The sequence below is a fragment of the Anser anser genome (genome assembly GCF_964211835.1).
Source record: "Anser anser genome assembly, chromosome: 2".
NCBI lineage: Eukaryota > Metazoa > Chordata > Aves > Anseriformes > Anatidae > Anser > Anser anser.
In genome coordinates, this window is record NC_139721.1 from 102,248,445 (window position 1) to 102,265,638 (window position 17,194).

The 17,194-nt window shown below is 40.6% G+C and overlaps 1 long non-coding RNA gene across 1 annotated transcript in view; it reads left to right on the forward strand.

Annotated features, from left to right (window-relative positions):
- The first annotated feature begins 9,722 nt into the window (after positions 1–9,722).
- The window catches only part of LOC310894325, a 28,686-nt gene continuing 21,214 nt past the window's right edge, over positions 9,723–17,194 (forward strand). The window contains exon 1 of the long non-coding RNA XR_014579810.1: positions 9,723–9,981. This is a non-coding gene — a long non-coding RNA (uncharacterized lncRNA). The remainder of the gene's footprint in view (positions 9,982–17,194) is intronic.

The window sequence follows — 17,194 nt, forward strand, 5'->3', positions numbered from 1 at the left end:
CACTTAGATTCTGCTTTTATCCAGAGGCTACCAAGAAGCCATTTGCAATGTCATTAATACCAAGACATGTCTTTAATTGCAAGAGAAACATTATGTTGTCAGAGGTAAACAGAAGATACCATAAAGAATATTCTGGTGGAGTTCACCGTGTTTTTGCTAGACTCATCTTGGAGGCTCAGCTTATCATCTCAGCTCCTGCCAGAGGTTGCACAGCTGGTTCCTAGCAAAGAAGAGACACACTGCACTAGTTTGCTGCTGAGCAAAAAAAGTGTTTAACTTCACGTATGTCTGCACTTCTGTATCTGTGCAGTGTGCTCATTGTTGAACTGGACGGCTGTCATGGAAAGACCCCTGATTTTCTTCCCATGTTCTTTAACTGTAGTCACATGTGGCCAATCCAAACCCCTGCAGTGCAACTGTTTTTTCCTATTTACACATGTTACTAAGAAACATCAGCTAAGGATATGTTATTACAAGTTTGGGAATGACCCTGTTTTTGGCACAGGGCCAAGCCAAACATTTTATTTCATTTAAAAAAGCAGAATATGATAGAGTCAGTAGTTATAATTATGATTGGCAAGCAGAGGTGGAGTGCTACTATGAAACAGAAAGACGGGAAATTCCAATAATCCTAATTGATAAGCATGGTCATTAATTCCATCGGTGGGATTATAAAACAAATGTCATTCTGTCTTAAAAGCAGTTTGTCCAGGAAAGGGCACGGGAGACAAACTGTGAAAGAGACTGATTCATTGATCAAGGCACTTTGATGTGATAAAGATGTTAACACTGAGATATTTTTTTTTAAAGTTTGGTTTTGTGAGAATTATTAAGCTTCACATCTATAATCAAAAAAAGGGGGGGGGGTAATTAAAAAACAGAAATATGATTTAAGTAGCAATGAAGCAGACCTAGAGGGGGAAAAAATGATGAAATAGTCTTATGAAATAGGCAAAGAAGAATCTAAAATCCATTTAATTGTCTCTAAGCACAACACAGAATGCTTTCTCTTTGTCACACCAGTACTGTTGTAACTGATTTCTTAGTCCTCCCCTTCTCCTGTTTACATATACAAGAAGGAATATGCTGCTTTCTCTTTGTCAGTCTCTTGTTAGAACATACGAACCACAACATTCTAGTAACAAAATTACCCTGTCTTTGCGGTTATTTTCTGAAGAGGGACAGTAATTCAGAAATGACTATTTTCCTCTCTTTGTACTGGTTAGTTCATTGTGGACTCTAAATGCTGGCATGAGACACACAGACTGCGCTGGAGTCAAATTTGGAGGGGATGTTACTGGCGCACCCACTTGCACTGTTCTGCTTGAGAGTTTGTCAGTGTTTCAATTGCAAACCACTCCTTGCGGAGATTTATAACTAGGTCATAAAAGTTCCCTCCCAGCTAAAATTTGCACTTCTTTTAAGTTTTATGACACAAACACAAAATAGAAGTCTGATTTTTTTCAGGGGATATATTTCATCATAACATATAAAGATTTACACGCTTAAATCCCATCCTCCTTTGGGGGAGTTACATATCAGATTATATCTGTATTCATCAGCGCACGGAATATGGGGGCAAATCATCACCTGGTGCTTTGTCCCTAACCTCAGTGAAGCCCATAGACCAATGCTGATTCATATCAGCTAATCTGGCTCATAGCCATATGGTTGTGGGTTTTTTTTTCCTCAGCTTTTTGGTGAGGATGATTTCAGTACACCTCCTAAATGATTGGCAGAGGAGAGGGAGAATCTGTTTCAATGTACCTTCTGAAACTGGAGTCAGAGCAATACAGAACAGAGGTTAGAGTCTGAAATACATTTTTTTTCTCCCTGTCAGAGCTAGAGAGCTAGCAGCCTGAATCCAAAATGATCAGAGCTAATGATGTCCATTGGCCTCATTGTCTCTGAAGAACTGTATAAAGCAACAGCTAGAAAAGTGCCAAGCCCACAATATCCATAACCCTCTTTCACGAGATGATCTCCAATGTTATGCAAGGTACAAGGTGTATTATGCACACTGATGAATTGGTATTTCATTTGTTTGTGAGTTGTTTTTCATGTCAGACATGAGGATGTATGCATATTTTTTCCTGTTACTGTTTGTGGACAAAAGATGTGTTTCAGTTCATGGGCACCATTTACAAACATTGCCTAGAGCTGGCTAGAAGAGAAGTGTACAGGCTGTTGCGTCAAAAGCTTGCTTCCTTCCTGAAGCTTTAGCAGACCTTTCAGAGATTTATGTTGGTTTTGTTTGTTTTTGTGTGTTTTTTTTTTTCCCAAAGTACTGACTTTTCTTCCACAGTTACCCTGGGCTCTTGGAAGATCTTCCCAAACTGCCAGAAGCCAGATCTTCAGGTAGTTATGGTGAAAGCTGTGGGCTGCACAATTAAAGGACAGTGCAGTTGAAATGGTGCCAAATCCATCCTAAGTACAAGTTTTTCACAAAAACACCACAAAAATACTTAGTCTGACATTGCCCATTACACTTTTTTCTAATAAAATTGTTGTTATTTTACCAACCCAGTTTTCAGAGATTTAGTTCTCTTTTGTAGACACAGCCACGCTGTGTTTCCTTAGCCAATAACTAGGGCCATGTGAAATACTCCCTGTCAAATCCCAAACCACCAGACACCGGCCAGGTTTCAGTTTTCATTATGAACTCAAAATTCAGACCAGGATGGTCTGTTGAGGAAATGGTTTGTTAAGGTTCACAAACCTTGTGAACAATTTTTGGCCCTATTTTGATTAACCCCACCTCTAACGGGAGGAGGCATGTTTGAAAACCAGGTTGAAGATGGTCTTCTCCTGATGCATTTCCCAGGCCTTAGGCTAAGCCAAGCAGACAAACCAAGCCTCCACTCAGCCACTGCTTCTGAAAAAAATTTGTAGTGCGGTCTGGCACTCTTTACTTCTCAGATGGTTAACCTATGTTAAAGCACAGCACTGAAAGAGCCATTTCAAATGAGTTTGAAACGTGCCTCGTTCTCAGCATAAGCATGGAACTAGCTAATCAGAGCTGCATGGATATAGTGTTCAGACTTCTTGGTCTCCATCCAAGGGTACTTGGAGCTTGAGGTTTTAAGTTACTGCTTGGTTAGTTATATATTCAAAACAGAATGACAGTTTTAACTTCTAACTAAGATGATAAAAAAATGAAAACTTCCCTCACCCCCAATTTTAACACTCTGAAACTACTCTTACCATTACAACATGCAGTGCGTGGGGGTGTGTAGGCATGACGCACATACTTTTGCTTTTGTTTTTTGTCTGTCCTGGTGTTATATTCCTGAGACATTGTTTTATCACTAGATGAAAGCCTTGGCACTGAAATATTGCCGTGTGGCTTGCATTAGTGATAGTAATAGTCTGCTCCAGAATTACCCACCCAACATGCCTTTGAATTTATTTGATTGAATTGACCTGTCGAGGTCTCAGACATGGCTAATCTTGTTCTCCGGCAGACTGTCTTCATTAGGACATGGCAGGATCCTGCAGAAGCAGCATTCTGCTGGGATAGTGTCATTTTGCAGTATGGAGAGCTTGCAACCAGTAGGTTTGTCTGATACCTGGCAGCACAGAGCAGATTTAAATGAGTGTTAGGGTGTTTGGGGGTTTTGTTTGTTTGTTTTTCTCCTTGGTGTGAACTACCTCCAAAACTGGGGTTCCTTCTACCAAGTCATACTACTTGTGATGCCAAAATGGGCAGACTGTATGTGAAGGGAAACTCGAAGTCTGGGAGAGGCACTAAATCCAATATTGGTTGTGGCACTGTTGAAGCTAATTCTGGCTGGCAAGTATGAATGAGACTGAGTAATGCTGCAATCTGTCACCTCTCACCCTAGTTAGTATGACAGCACTCTCAAGGCATCCCATACAAAAATAAAACATATCTGAAAAAGTGTTAGAAACTGGTATGAGGTGACTTGCTTGATTTTAAACATAGAGTTATCAAAGAAACCAGCCCTGTTTCAGTTCAGCTGTATCCATGCAGTAGCTTCTATGATTGCTGTGGGTTTGTAAATTGTCCATGCAAAATATTTTCCTCCCTTTTTCTCACAATATCTTAGTTTATCTATATATTCAGAAGAATTCCAAGTTTCCGTTCTTGATGTTCTGTTCAAGTTTGTTTCACTGTAGTTAGTCACGTAAGAGAAGTCAAACAATTTTTTTTATGTGTTGCAGAATGGTTGAACTGTTTCCATCTTAGGGAAAGAGGGGAGGAAAAATGGGAAGACGTACTTAAGAGGGAAGTAGACGACTTGATTCACATATATCTAACAGTGAACATCAGAATATTATCTACAGATTGGGACATACATTGAGCATATAAGCAAAACATTTAGAATTGATTGAAGTAAATATTTTGATGCCAAACACGTAAACTGATTTGTCACAATCACTGCCAGAAGATGTTCTTCAGATTAAAACTATCTGGAAAAAGGGGCAATGCATCAGGTGGCGGAATGATGGGAAGAGATCAGGAACCACTGAGGCAAAGAAGGGAACTCATAGTGGATAGTGAAATGGAAGAACCTAGCACTAGCTGGGAAATTAAAACTGGATCAGAAGATAGCTGGACAGGGGAAAGATGAGGGAGAGGTAGAGGTGTGCTAAAGAAAAGTTGAGATCAGGAAACAAGGAAAAAGTGGAAGTGGCTGGGTGAAGATTTGAGGGCAAACAGCTGTTGAGAAGGTAGGTATGAAGACAGCATGTGTCCTATGGTTTGGAACACAGGAAAGAGAGGAATGGCAATGTTATGAGGCAGATGGGCAAGGGAAGTTAAAACAGAGTGGCAAGATGAGTAGGTGAGGATCTACAAGGTAAAATGGGAATTCAGGCTCTCTAGACAATAAGACTGAGAGAAAAAAAGTGATTTTATGCTTAAAAAGTCTGAGGACTCGGATTTGTCAGGCAAGGAGAGAGACATGCTGGGAGCAGCCAGTGGAAAGGTTTCATGGGAAAAATGAAATTGGGATCCTGAGCCAGCAGCAGGGAAGAGAGAACTAAGGCAAAGCTGTGTCAAGGAAGGTAAGAAAGGAGGGGTAATTCTGTCATGGGATAGACAAATAGCCAAGGAACATGGAACAGTACATGCGATACCAGTTCCTCTGCTGTCAGCAAATATCTGCTTAAATGCTAGCAGAGAGTGTGTCATTCTACTTTAGTGCTGCCAGTGGGGAGGTAAACAACCTATTGCTATAAGCAATTCCATTAAACTAAATTTCTTAGATCTGTGTGGAAAATTCATATGCTCGACAGTGTAGTACTTACAAGTAGTTACATAATGGAACTTCTGCTTTTTCACTTTGCTTTCTAAAAACATCTAAAATAAAAGCCAAATTACACAGAAAAAAATACATATTGAGTCATATTAAAGTTACATTTAAGCACCTGAAAGTTTTAAAATTTCCAAGGCACTCTGAACTTTGCCATCATGATTACATTTCCCTACCCTATCCCATAAATTTGTTCTCTGATACCATCTTTAATTGCAGAAATACATTTTTATTTTTTTTTTTCCCCACAGGGCACTTACTCACCAAGCTTCTTTGGGAGTGAATCGGGAATGAGTACTGGGGCAAGGTATTGTCTCTAATACTCTTGCTTCATTTGTTAAAAAAATCGTGAGATGTATAATGATAGAACAAGGGGGGTATAGGATGAAAAAGGCCAAGTCATACGGCTATGATGGTTGAATACTGGCTTACATAGTTAGATTTTCTCCCTTTCCCTTTACCATTCAGTCTCTGTGCCTTGCCAGGCATCACACTTTTCCACAGGTGGCCACTAATTGTGTGTTCCTCATTTCTGGGGTCCTCACAGGAGACTCTAGGGTCTGGTTTGCAGAAAAGCTGAGTATTCACAGCTGCAACTGGAGTTAGTGGTACTAGTGTTTTAAATGCATAAAGGACTATGTAGCATTATATACCCCAAAATATCCATACAATAAATTTTAAGAGAACTGATTAGTGAAGTCAACTGGCATAAGGAATACAGGGATTTGAATGTGGAGAAAGTTTGGAATTTCTCAAATCAAAGGTATAAAACTATCTGTTACTTGGATCCCAACAAGGAGGGGGAAAAAGACTTACCAAAGATGGCCCTAGCCCTAACTGCATGAAGAACCCTCTCTAAGGGGATATTAAGAGTAAGCATGGAGCTTACAAGGGATGGAAAAAAGGATCAACCAGCAAAGAAAACTATGTCTTGGAGGTCAGCAAGTATAGAGACAAAGTGAAAATTACCAGGAATCAGATTGAGTTGTACCTTGAAAATAAAACTAAAGCAAGCAGCAAGAAGTTCTTCAGTTATAGAAATAAAAAGAGAACAAGGAAAAAAAAAAAAAGAAGACTTGAGGGGGAGGGGGAGATGGAATGCTATAAGAAGAAAGAATATGGCAGTGATTGGTTTTCCAAGGTGGTGATGGGCAAGATGACAAATAGGAATGAGGATTTGGAGAAACCAAAATGAGGTGAAGCAAAATTCAAAATATTTACTACAATAAAGCGAGGAGACTGGATAATATCCACTTATGAATGCTGAAAGAACTGGCACATGAAATTGCAGGTTACATGCAAAGTAATTTCATAAATCTTTAAAACAGCAAGTGCCAGGCAGCCAACAAGAGTAAATGACACATTACTCTGAAACTGTATTTAATATTTCCAGTAAATTGAAAGCACAAGTCTAATGCTGCTAAAAGGAAGGAAATCTGATTTGGGGAATTTACTTACCTTCTAGGCTTACCTCCCTAATATGCAGCAATTTAGATTATATTTTAAAGATAAGGACAATTATAAATTGTGGGGGAAAGGATTCTATTGAAGCTAGGGTGTACCAAATTTTGTCATGCCAGGATAACTTGATATATGTGTTTGATAATCAGTGGATTTAGTTTGCATCTACTTCACTGAAAATCTCGTGTAGATTACATACGAATAAAATAAGTAGTTAAGAGACCACAGATATGGCTTAATATTGAAGTTTAAGGTGTGTAAAGGGTATGTAAGAGTGGCCAGTACCGACAGCTGGTGAGAGAACACAAGTAGAAGTCTGCAAAGAAGGTTTACCTACTAGAATATTTTCATAAATGATGCTGGCTCAGACTTAGCAGTATGCTAATGAAATTTGCTCTTGACTTCAAGATGGGAAGCACTGACAAAAGGAGGGATCCAGATATCATATATGCAGAATTGTATGACACTGAGGACTGGACTATTCATGAGGTCATGCACATAAAGAGCTAAAGACAGGAATTTCTGCTCTAGGCTGGGAGCTCATCAATTTTTCTATGAGCGAGGAGGAAAAAGGTTTGGTTTTACATTGTGAAAACAAATGTTCATGTCATTTGAAGGAGCCTAGGAATTAGAAAATGAAAGTCTAAACTACATCAGGAAAGATAACTGCAGTAAAAAGAGGGAAGTCCTAATATTATTTTAAAAGGCACAGGTAAGATCCAGTAGGGTATACCAGGTATAGTTCTGTATGCTGAAATATGATGATTTGAACTAGAACCCATGTCTGTCTTGTAAGACAAAATAAAAGCAGCTTTGCTTGCTTTGTCTGGTAGAAAAAGAGGCTGAGGCAATGTATGGTTTATCTCTCTTAGTACATGTGAAGAGGTGGAGCTGGTTTGAAGGTATGGGGGAAGAAGGAGGGTAGTCAATACTGGATTTCAAGAATTCTCTAAGCTAAAGGAAATTAAGGGCAAAAGAAGGCACAGATATGAAATACTCATATATGCATTAGCCTAGGAACTGGGATGAGCTTTGTGAGCATCAGAAGGGTACTGAAAACCTTCCAGCAGAAGAGAGATGAGCAAAAATGCTGTTCTGCAGCTGCATCTAGCAGCCCCCCAATGCATACCGACTTTCCTGCTGTCTCCTCTCCTCTGACAGGCAGCAGCCTGGATTCTTCCCACCAAGCTCCACGCAGGTTGCTACATGTTGCCTTTAAAATGTGTTTGTTGTTGCCATGTCCTTTGTGCCAGTACTTGCTGATTTTCTGAAGCCAGACATTACAAGTACATAAGTCACAGAAGAGACAAGGAATCCTGTCTTGCCAGCCCATTACAGCCTCATAAGTCTCACAGATGTTCAAATATATTGGTTTTGAAATGAAACTCCCACTATGTGGTTGAATTATTGCTGCTAGTGAAGGACCTGCCTCCACCCTATCTGGCTTCCCTTTATTGTTCCGTGGTGTTTTCATGGTTGTTTGCGTGACTGGCATATCTTATTTCCAGTGATGGCTTAAGCTCTTTCAGAGTTCCCAAATTCTGGAATTAATTCCATTTATCACAACATGTGGAGTTTTTACACTTATTCCACAGAAATATTCGCATTTTTCTCTACCTCTGTCTTGCATTTGCTGTTACCCCACAACAATGGGCTGGGTTAAGCTTGAAGGTCCATCCCTAACCCGGTATCTCATTTCTGAAGATGGTCAGGGCCAGATGACTGAAGAAGGGTGTGGGAAGAGGGCAAAAGTAGTGAGACTTCCTCAAAACACTCTTCAGCCTCCAAGAATTTGTGGCTCGGGTAATTCCTGAGCCAGAGATGGGGCCTTTGTTTTTAATAGCTCTGATGGATTTTTCTTCTGTGAATTTGTTCATGAATTTTTAAATACAAGTTAACTTGTGGTATCCCACAGCATCCTGTGGCAAGGAGTTAGCTGGCTTTACTGTGAGTTAAGAAAGGGAAAATCTACCTTTTTATTTGTTTGAAAAATGCTTCCTGCCTTTCATTTGATGCCCTCTAGCTTGTATACTAGAAGAAATAGTGTGTAGTTGTCTTCTGTTTGCCATCTTCATGCCACTTGTGATTTTACAGATATCTATCATGTTGTCACTTAGGCTGGAGTCTTAGTCTATTTAATCACTCCACATATGGAAGCCAGTCCATACCTTTTGTCAGCCTTGTAATCATTCTCTGCGCCTTTACCAGCTTTTACTGATTGTTTGGGCGTAGTGGGAAGTGTGGTGGTGGTTTCCTCCGGTGGCGGTTTGTACTGGGGCTTCATATCCAGCCAGAACTGAAAGGTGAACTAATGGCACCTTTGCATTCCCAAGAGCTCAATCAGGTAGTGTTTTAGCTCTGAAAACTTTAATGTGCCTCTGTCCACTGCTCAGAGAAGTGCTCTGATCTGCCAGCTTTGCACGGTCTTCCTCAAAGTGCTTCATATTGTTCCTGTTCCTCCCTCCCTTCTGTCCACCTCTCCCTTTCCCTGCATGCATTCATCCTCTCTGGCCTTCTAAAGACCCTTTCTATGCTGAGTGCCCCCATCTGAAGTATAACACATGTATCTCTAAAAAATAAATCTCTTCCTAACAAACAAACATGGCATCTTCAAATGCTAGCAGATCAGAACCTGTCTAGTCTACCTCTCCCAACTTCCCAGCCCTTGCATGCCAGCTCCTGGTTCATTGTCACTTCCTATCAGTTTCTCTGTATTTCTACTCCCAAAGCCCTAGGATTTCTCCCCCTTGTTGTCTCCTGTCCTCGCACCCCCTACCTGCACTAACTTCCATGGCATAGTGGTCAGAACTTCAATGGGGTTGATGTCCCATGCCTCTCAGTGTTCAAGAGATATTTGGATAATGCTATTAATAATATGCTTTAACTTTTGGTTAGCCCTAAAATGGACTCAATGATCTTTGTAGGTCCCTTCGAACTGTTCTGTTCTGTTCTAGCAGCCTGCCTCAAGCTGATGATCTTGAACTTGCCCTGAAGGAGGAATCCATTTTGCCAGTACAGGAGCCACAGATCATGCCCTCAGCCCAACTCAACTCACCAATGCACCAGGAAGGGAAGGCATAGGAAGGAGTCGACAGCCATCCAGCAGCTGCATGCACATAGAGATCTTCACCATAGCCACAACCTTTGGTCCTGTTGGCTTCCTATCCTTGTGCCACCACCAGCTCAAAGTGAACTCAAAGCATCTTCAAGTGCCTGTCAGAGAAGGAGAGAAATCTTACAGGTAGGAAAAACAAGCAAAAGAAAGCAGGAAAAGGAGAGACAATGTTCTGTTGCTTCTTTCCCTGCTCTTCCTTGTAGTTATTTTGAGGCCACACAAGTGAGCTACCCCCATCTGAGAGCTGCTGCCTTCTCTGCCCAACAGACTGAGGAACTTTGGGATATTCTTATTTTTTTCAGGGTCCATTCAGGACCACCCCTATGTGATATCATTGTATGTTAATTGTCTAAGGGAGAGCTAGGAGGAAGCAGAGCCCAGAAAACCAGCGGGCCATGAATGTAAATCAGTGGTTTCCCCCTTTCATCTCCTGGTCTAGGCTTTGCTTTTATCTCTCTGCTTCTCAGGTCTGACCAATATCTCTCAGAGATCAAAAGATGTCTGGCTTCATCTTGTCTGCATTCAGATATATTCCACTCCTAGTACTTGCTTGGGAATTGGTTGTGATTGTTATTGTGAAATTAACTGGATAGCCTGTTCTTGTTATCTGTGGCTACTGCAATAGTGCTGTGGTGAACTACATGCCTGGTGCTTCTGAATCCCTCTAGTTAGTGACAGGTTTAGTACTTAGCATAAAACTTGGGTAGCTGGGTTCGTGACAATAATATTTAGACTCAAAGTTAAATGTCAAATGCAATGACAAATGGTCAGGTAACTGGCAGTAGTTCTGGTGCCACAAGCCACTGTTGGCATCAGAGCGTTGTTGCCCAAAACAATTTTGGTAGTAACTGCACCATTACTAAGGGTGCAAGTCTATTCAGTATTCTGCTGCGTAGAACCCTTCCACTTTGCTTTGAAGGCTTTCTCTTGATTATTAGACCAAAGGTTTATTCTATGCTGGTTTCTGGCTGTAATGGCTATTGTCATCGTTAGTGACTTATTCAGGGCTGCGTTTTGTGCCGCACATGAAAAGTTATTTCTGGCTTCAGCTTGTCTTGTATCGGTCTTCTTGAAATGTGGCCTTATATGCTTGAGACTAATGAACAAAGCAATTATTCTTGTTCCTGTTGCATACTGAGAAAAAATTCTGATTAGTTGTATGATTTGCACTGAGCTGCTTCTATTAGTGGATTGGTGTGTCAGTGACACCAAATTTTTCACACTAATGTGCTTTCATGTATTTGTATATGTATATGTAGATGCTTGTTTCTTCCCCAGAGTTTGAACCAGATCCATTGCTCCAGAATAATAATTAGTGAACTGATCAATTATTCCAGTCTTACAATATTTTCTTATATTACCAACAGAATGGAATTAAGTTTGATGAATTTGTTGATCTGATATATTCATAGAAAGCATTTTTGGTGGTGGCTTAATTAAATTTAAAAGACACCATGACTTATCATTTGCTTGTTTTCTACCAGTTCAAATCCTTATTGAGGCCAAAATTGGCATCTGTGCGAACCGTTTGCTACATTATTCCCATGGCCTAGTCATCCCTAACTGCCCTGAACCACAAATCATTTGCTCATTCCTGTTCAAGCCATCAGCCTAGCCCTCTGGGCTTTGCAGAATCCAGCAATAAATCTAGCTCTGGTGACCCAGATCTTCTGAACCCTAACCTTAAAATTAAGGTTAATAGTCCAGAGACCCCTAACAGCAAGAGAATTAATCATAAGCCATTTGTCTCTGATAGCCTATCTTCTAGTCCTACAGGTCATGCAGTGACCAACAATAAAACTATCTCGTTAGTCCTTGCTGTCCCAAAAGTAACCTGAACCCTAGTTCTAACTTTTAACCTAACCTCAAAACCAATATCTGACCCTGAATTAAGCAGGCATCTTTGGTCTGTGGCACAATGAAGAGAGATCATTGGTTAGCCTTGCTGTTGATGACATCAGAAACTGAAAAAGTATGGCTTAAGGCTAGCTGCTGTAAAATTCTCAGTGCTAGCCCATGGACTCATAGGAGCAAGTCTGAATGAGTAAGGATAGTTTCTGCTATTATGGTTAGAAATGAAACTGAAACTAGCTGGCAGAAATGCTTAGTTTTGTGGCTGTGATAAGTTGGCAAGTTATAATTAGGAGCAGGTCTGGTTATAGAAAGTGAGGAACTGAAGAATTAGCTCTACAGCTGGATCATTTTCTCTCCAGTGAGGCAAAGAGGAGATCTGGAGACAAAATCTTCTAGTGTTGAAAACAAAGGAGAGACCTAGAGGCAGCATGGCCAGATGCTGCCATATTCTCCAGATTCTCATACTGACCTGAAAAAAAAAATGATTTTAAATACCTAATGCTGACTTGAGCCCTATTCCGAAACAGAGAAACAATTCTGTCCTGCCTCGTAAGCTACAGCAAACTACAGTTTGTCTTCAAAACCCTAGACTTAATCAACTCTGCATCCAAGAGGCCAGGAATACTAAACTGCATGCTCTTCCTGAGCTGTCCATCACCCTTTTCCTGGAGAATTTGTAGAATGAAGAAAATAGTTTGTCCCTCCATGTCTCCTGCTTGAAATCTTGCCCTTTTCTAAATGCTACCATTGCCTTAAAGCTAGCAGAGAGGCTAAGAACAGGTAAAGATCCTTCTGGTTACTTCTTTAGCACTTGGTCTTTGAACATGGCAAATCTGCAGTCCTGTAATAACAACCAAAAATACTCAATCTGTGTTAAGCTGAATGCTGAACCTAACCCAGCAGTTTTCCAGTGCTGGAAAGTGGAAAGGACGTCTTTTCATTTGGATTTGAATATGAGTTGTTTTGGATGTTAGAATTTAGTTTAGGTTTACAGGTAGCATCAGAAAATAAGAAACTGTGACTTACTCTACAGAAAAATTCTATTTGCCCAAATCTTGGAAGCCCCAAAAGACTTTCAAGGGTGCAGATAAATGGCTTATCATTAGATTAAACCTAATGCAAGTGACAGATCTTTCTTCAGGTTTGGGCAAGGTTTAAGACTGAAGAATGCTAGCTTTAGCTTTATTACCAAAACTCAGCTTCCAGTGAAGGGAAGTTTATGGATGTAGTTTGCGGAGACAAAAGTCTTACTGTGACTGTGATTCCTGTCAGGCTTTCAGCCCTCTCTGCCAGGGCAGGGTTTAGGAAGCAAAAAATTTTGAAGGTAGATTTATTCCTGAATCTTACAGGCACTGAGAGGGTAAGATTCTGGATGAAGTTAGCAGGGAAAAAGAATTTATGACTAATTTCTTATCCCTCATCAGACGCGACCGTATTAAAATAGGCTAGGACTAAACAACCTGCAACTCATAAGGACTACAAAATTAATCATAAACTATTTGGCCTGCAGGCTACTTACCTCATGTTGGTCATGTTGGCAAGTTTCCAGAACAAGAAAAGTCCCTGAAGTTCTAGACTTCCTCTCCCCCATCTTACCTGTGCCCTGAAAGACAGGTTCTTAAAGTGCTGAAATTACTCATCAGTTATTTTTTCCTGGTAGCCTTGTCCCTCATCTTACCTGTTATGACTTGCAAGGTACAAGCATAAAACTATTCAGACTTTCACCCTCTAAGCTGCAACCCTGAAATGGAGCTTTGCCTTCTTACAGAAGCAAAACTTAAATAATTTCTGTCAAATGAACACATGACTCTGGCACAGCTTCTAAGATTCAGGAGTAGTATTAACATTACTTTTCCGAATAAAACTCTATCAGTACACCTAACCATGTTACTAACCATAATCCAAAACAAAAAATCACAAACTATTACAGCAAAAATATAGTTTTCCTGCTAACTTCATCTCTCCTTCCTTACCATAACTAGACTCAGAAATGAACATCATTCCAGATTTCTTCTTTCCCTGGCCTACAAACACTAAGCATCTGAAAGAGCTGCTTACAGCCTAAGAAAATTGATCTGAAATTCCAGTATTTGATACTAGAACTAGTACTATTTAAGCTAGTAGAACTAGAACTAGTGCTATTTAAGCACAAGATTTAAGCACAAGATTAAGCACAAGATAGTGCTATTTAAGCACAAGATTTAAGCTTGTGTCTTGCTCTAGATTTTCTTGTGCTAAATTGCAGCCCATGAGCTGACCCCAATCCTAGCCTGAAGGCAGTCAAAGTAACCAAAGACATTTTACAGAACAAACATTTTATATTTTACATTGCAAACTCCCATTTTTAAGCTGTATCCTCCACCTACTCATTTGAAATTCCAAGGTTTAGGAAGGAAAGCAGCTCCTTGCTTCCTAATCCCAACTCTCACCAGAAACACCTTTGTTGTGCTGCTGCTCAGTGCCAGCGTGCCCTCAGGCAGCAGGTGAGTAGCTTAGGAAAGGGGGCAATTTTTTCCAAAACAACCCACATGCACATGTCTGGCTAAGCAGAAATGCCTGCCAGGGCTGAACTTTAGAGGCAGACACATCTAACCAGTTGCTGCAGTTGTTCCCTGAGCATTCAATAGGTGGTAAAGATGTCCTTCATGGCTGTTGCTGTTTCATCTGTTGAAGTTTTAATGGGAGATTTTTTTTTTTTTTGGCGGGGGGGGGGCAGTGGTTAATTAACTCCTCCTCCAAGCCACAAACCCTTATGCTCTTTATTGTCCTTCATTGTAAGACATCTGATACCCAAACACATCCACATTTCCCCTGTCCCCTGAGAGCAGGAAGCATGGAAACACAATGGGCACTCCTGGAGCTCTGCTCTATGTCTGCTGCCAGGCCTGTGAAGAGCAAAGCGATCAAGATTTTTATGGTCATGGCCCTTCCTCAATCTCTGTTCTTCAGGTCTTGGAGTGATTTGAGGGGTACCCCGAGGCCATCCAGACTGGGATGTCCACTGCCACCTCCTACCAGCCGAGCACAGCGTGCTGCTGGGGAGCCATGGCAGAAGAAGTATGCCAAAATCCATGCTGGGAACTGGAAGTATTTCCTGCAGTGTCCTATCTACCAAAGTGTGCCTGTGAGTTGTTTGGGAGCAGGCCAAAATTAACTGTTTCTAGCAGCTTCATATTGTAGAGAAGTGTTTTCCAGTGCCTAGGAATTATTTCATTTACTAATGTTTATGTATCTTTAGAGATAAAAATGAATCAGTTACCTTTTCCTCTGCAATTCTTCTGAAACTGAAAGTATTTGTGACATAGGTTTCTCCTCATTCCAGAAGGACCTCTTCATGGACCTGCAGGCCCTGCTGGGTACATCAGAATTCATACCTCTCCTGTTTCTATTTTCTGAGGTCCTAAGCAAATCTAGGCCTGTCTTCAAGAGCAGCCACAAACCACATCTGGTTCTGTACATGCAGACAGACCTTACAGAGTCAAGCAGGAAAGACAATTTTCAAAACCTCCCTTCAAAACCTTGACTCAACCATACCTTAACAGCTCTCAAATGCTACAGGCCTTCTGGCAGCAGTGGACCTCATGGGATCTCACAGTAGCATGTTATCTGCTTATTCTAAAGCAAACCCAACATAACTTTTCTACTTTTTGGAGAGCTGAAGAGCTCTACCCTAATTTGAGGTAGCACATTAGCTTATGGATGAAAATATAGCAGAACTGGGCCATACAAAAGTTCATACAAGGGCCATGTAAGTAAGTTAGGCATTTCTATTCTAGAAAGCACACAACACAGGGTGGGGTTGATAATGGTTTATAAAATCATTCACAGAATCAATAGGCATCATTTGGCCACTGTCTTTTCCAATATAAACGCTAGATTAATCAAATGAAATTATAAAGAGACATGTTTAAAACTGCTGACAAAGTTGGTTCTTTGCAGACCATATAACTAAGGCACAGTGTTCCTAGTTTGTGGAACTGAGTGTTTACATGTACTCAAGGTGAGACTAGACAAGATCATGAAAATGAATTTAATGTCTGAATGTTGGGAGTGTACAATCAGGCTTACTCTGTTTTATACTCTAGGCGTCTCTTTATAATAATTCTCAGAGCCGGATAGACGTTTGGTTTGACACTGTAATGCCAGGCCCATATGCATAATGTCCAAGCCCTACGTGCCTTTATCAAGTGTGGCCAGTGATCTGAAACAGCCACAGGGAAGAGCTGCTGTCACCTGCCACATCAAATCTGTTTGCCAGCCAAACTGAGCTCATAGCACAGCAGCAAAGCACAGGAGCAAACCAGACTGGTCAGTCCTTGCTCTCCCAAATCCTAACTCTGATCTTAACATTAAATGAAGCTGGAACTCTAACTATAATCCACTTTTCTCTGCAAGCCTTGCAATGAAGTGTTGGACATACTTTTGATCTTCAAGCTGGCGCTGTAGGCACAGCCAGGACTAATAGTGCTTCAGAAAAAAAATCTTCATCTTTCACCTATTCTCACCCTGTTCCTGTAAGTCTTGCAGGATATAGCAATTAATTATGATTATTTTTTTTTGACTCCACTTTTGATATCCCTAACATTCATTCAAATCTATACCATAGTTTTTTGAACCATTATTTCCCTAGCCATAAGCCATTTGCCAGTGCTGGCTGGAACACTTCAGATAGCCCTTTAAGCTTTGAAGGATCTGACAATGAAATTGAGCTCTTCTTTTCCAAATCCTAATGCTGTACCCAACCTTATTACTAGCTTTCCCAATCTTTCCATAAATCCTGACAACTCCAGTCCTCTTCCAATCTCTTCATCTGCTGAAAGCTCTTCTTCCTTCTCAACTGGCTGTACACTGGGACATATTTCTTACACTCTTTGCTCTTGTATTCAGTGGCTGAGAATGTTAATTTCTGCCTTTCATGTTCTTCCCACAGTATGTACAATGAGCCATGATTTTCAGTCTGGCTGTGTCCTGAGTCATTGGCTTCTTTATCTTGCATCTATGTACTTGTTCTGTGCACTAATGGCCGTCACTGTTTTGATTTTTCCTTTGGACAGCTCCTGTGCTGTTGACATTTGTATGTGTTTCCCCAGGGTTGGGGATATTTCTCTTGACATTTTCTCCTGCAAACTGAAATCACATGTCCCAGGAAAAAAAAAAAAAAAAAAAAAAGCTGTTTCTGATTAGAGGATCTTTTTTGTCTCTAAAGTTACATGTGGATACCAGAGCTCTCCATTGTGCAACTCACATACCTAAGAAGCTCTCTTCTTCTTTATTTCAGGTAAAATAAAGTACTTCCCTGACCTTCATCCTAACCCCAATACCTGTCCATAGTGTCCTTCTGCCTAAAATCATTTACAATTATCAATTATTCCTGTATTTTCCAGCCAAAGTACTGCATATGAGATAGGGAAAAATCCTTGCCTTACTAATTCTTACGGTCAGTTCAGTATTCAGAATCCATTTTTCTCTTGCATGGTTTCTGTGA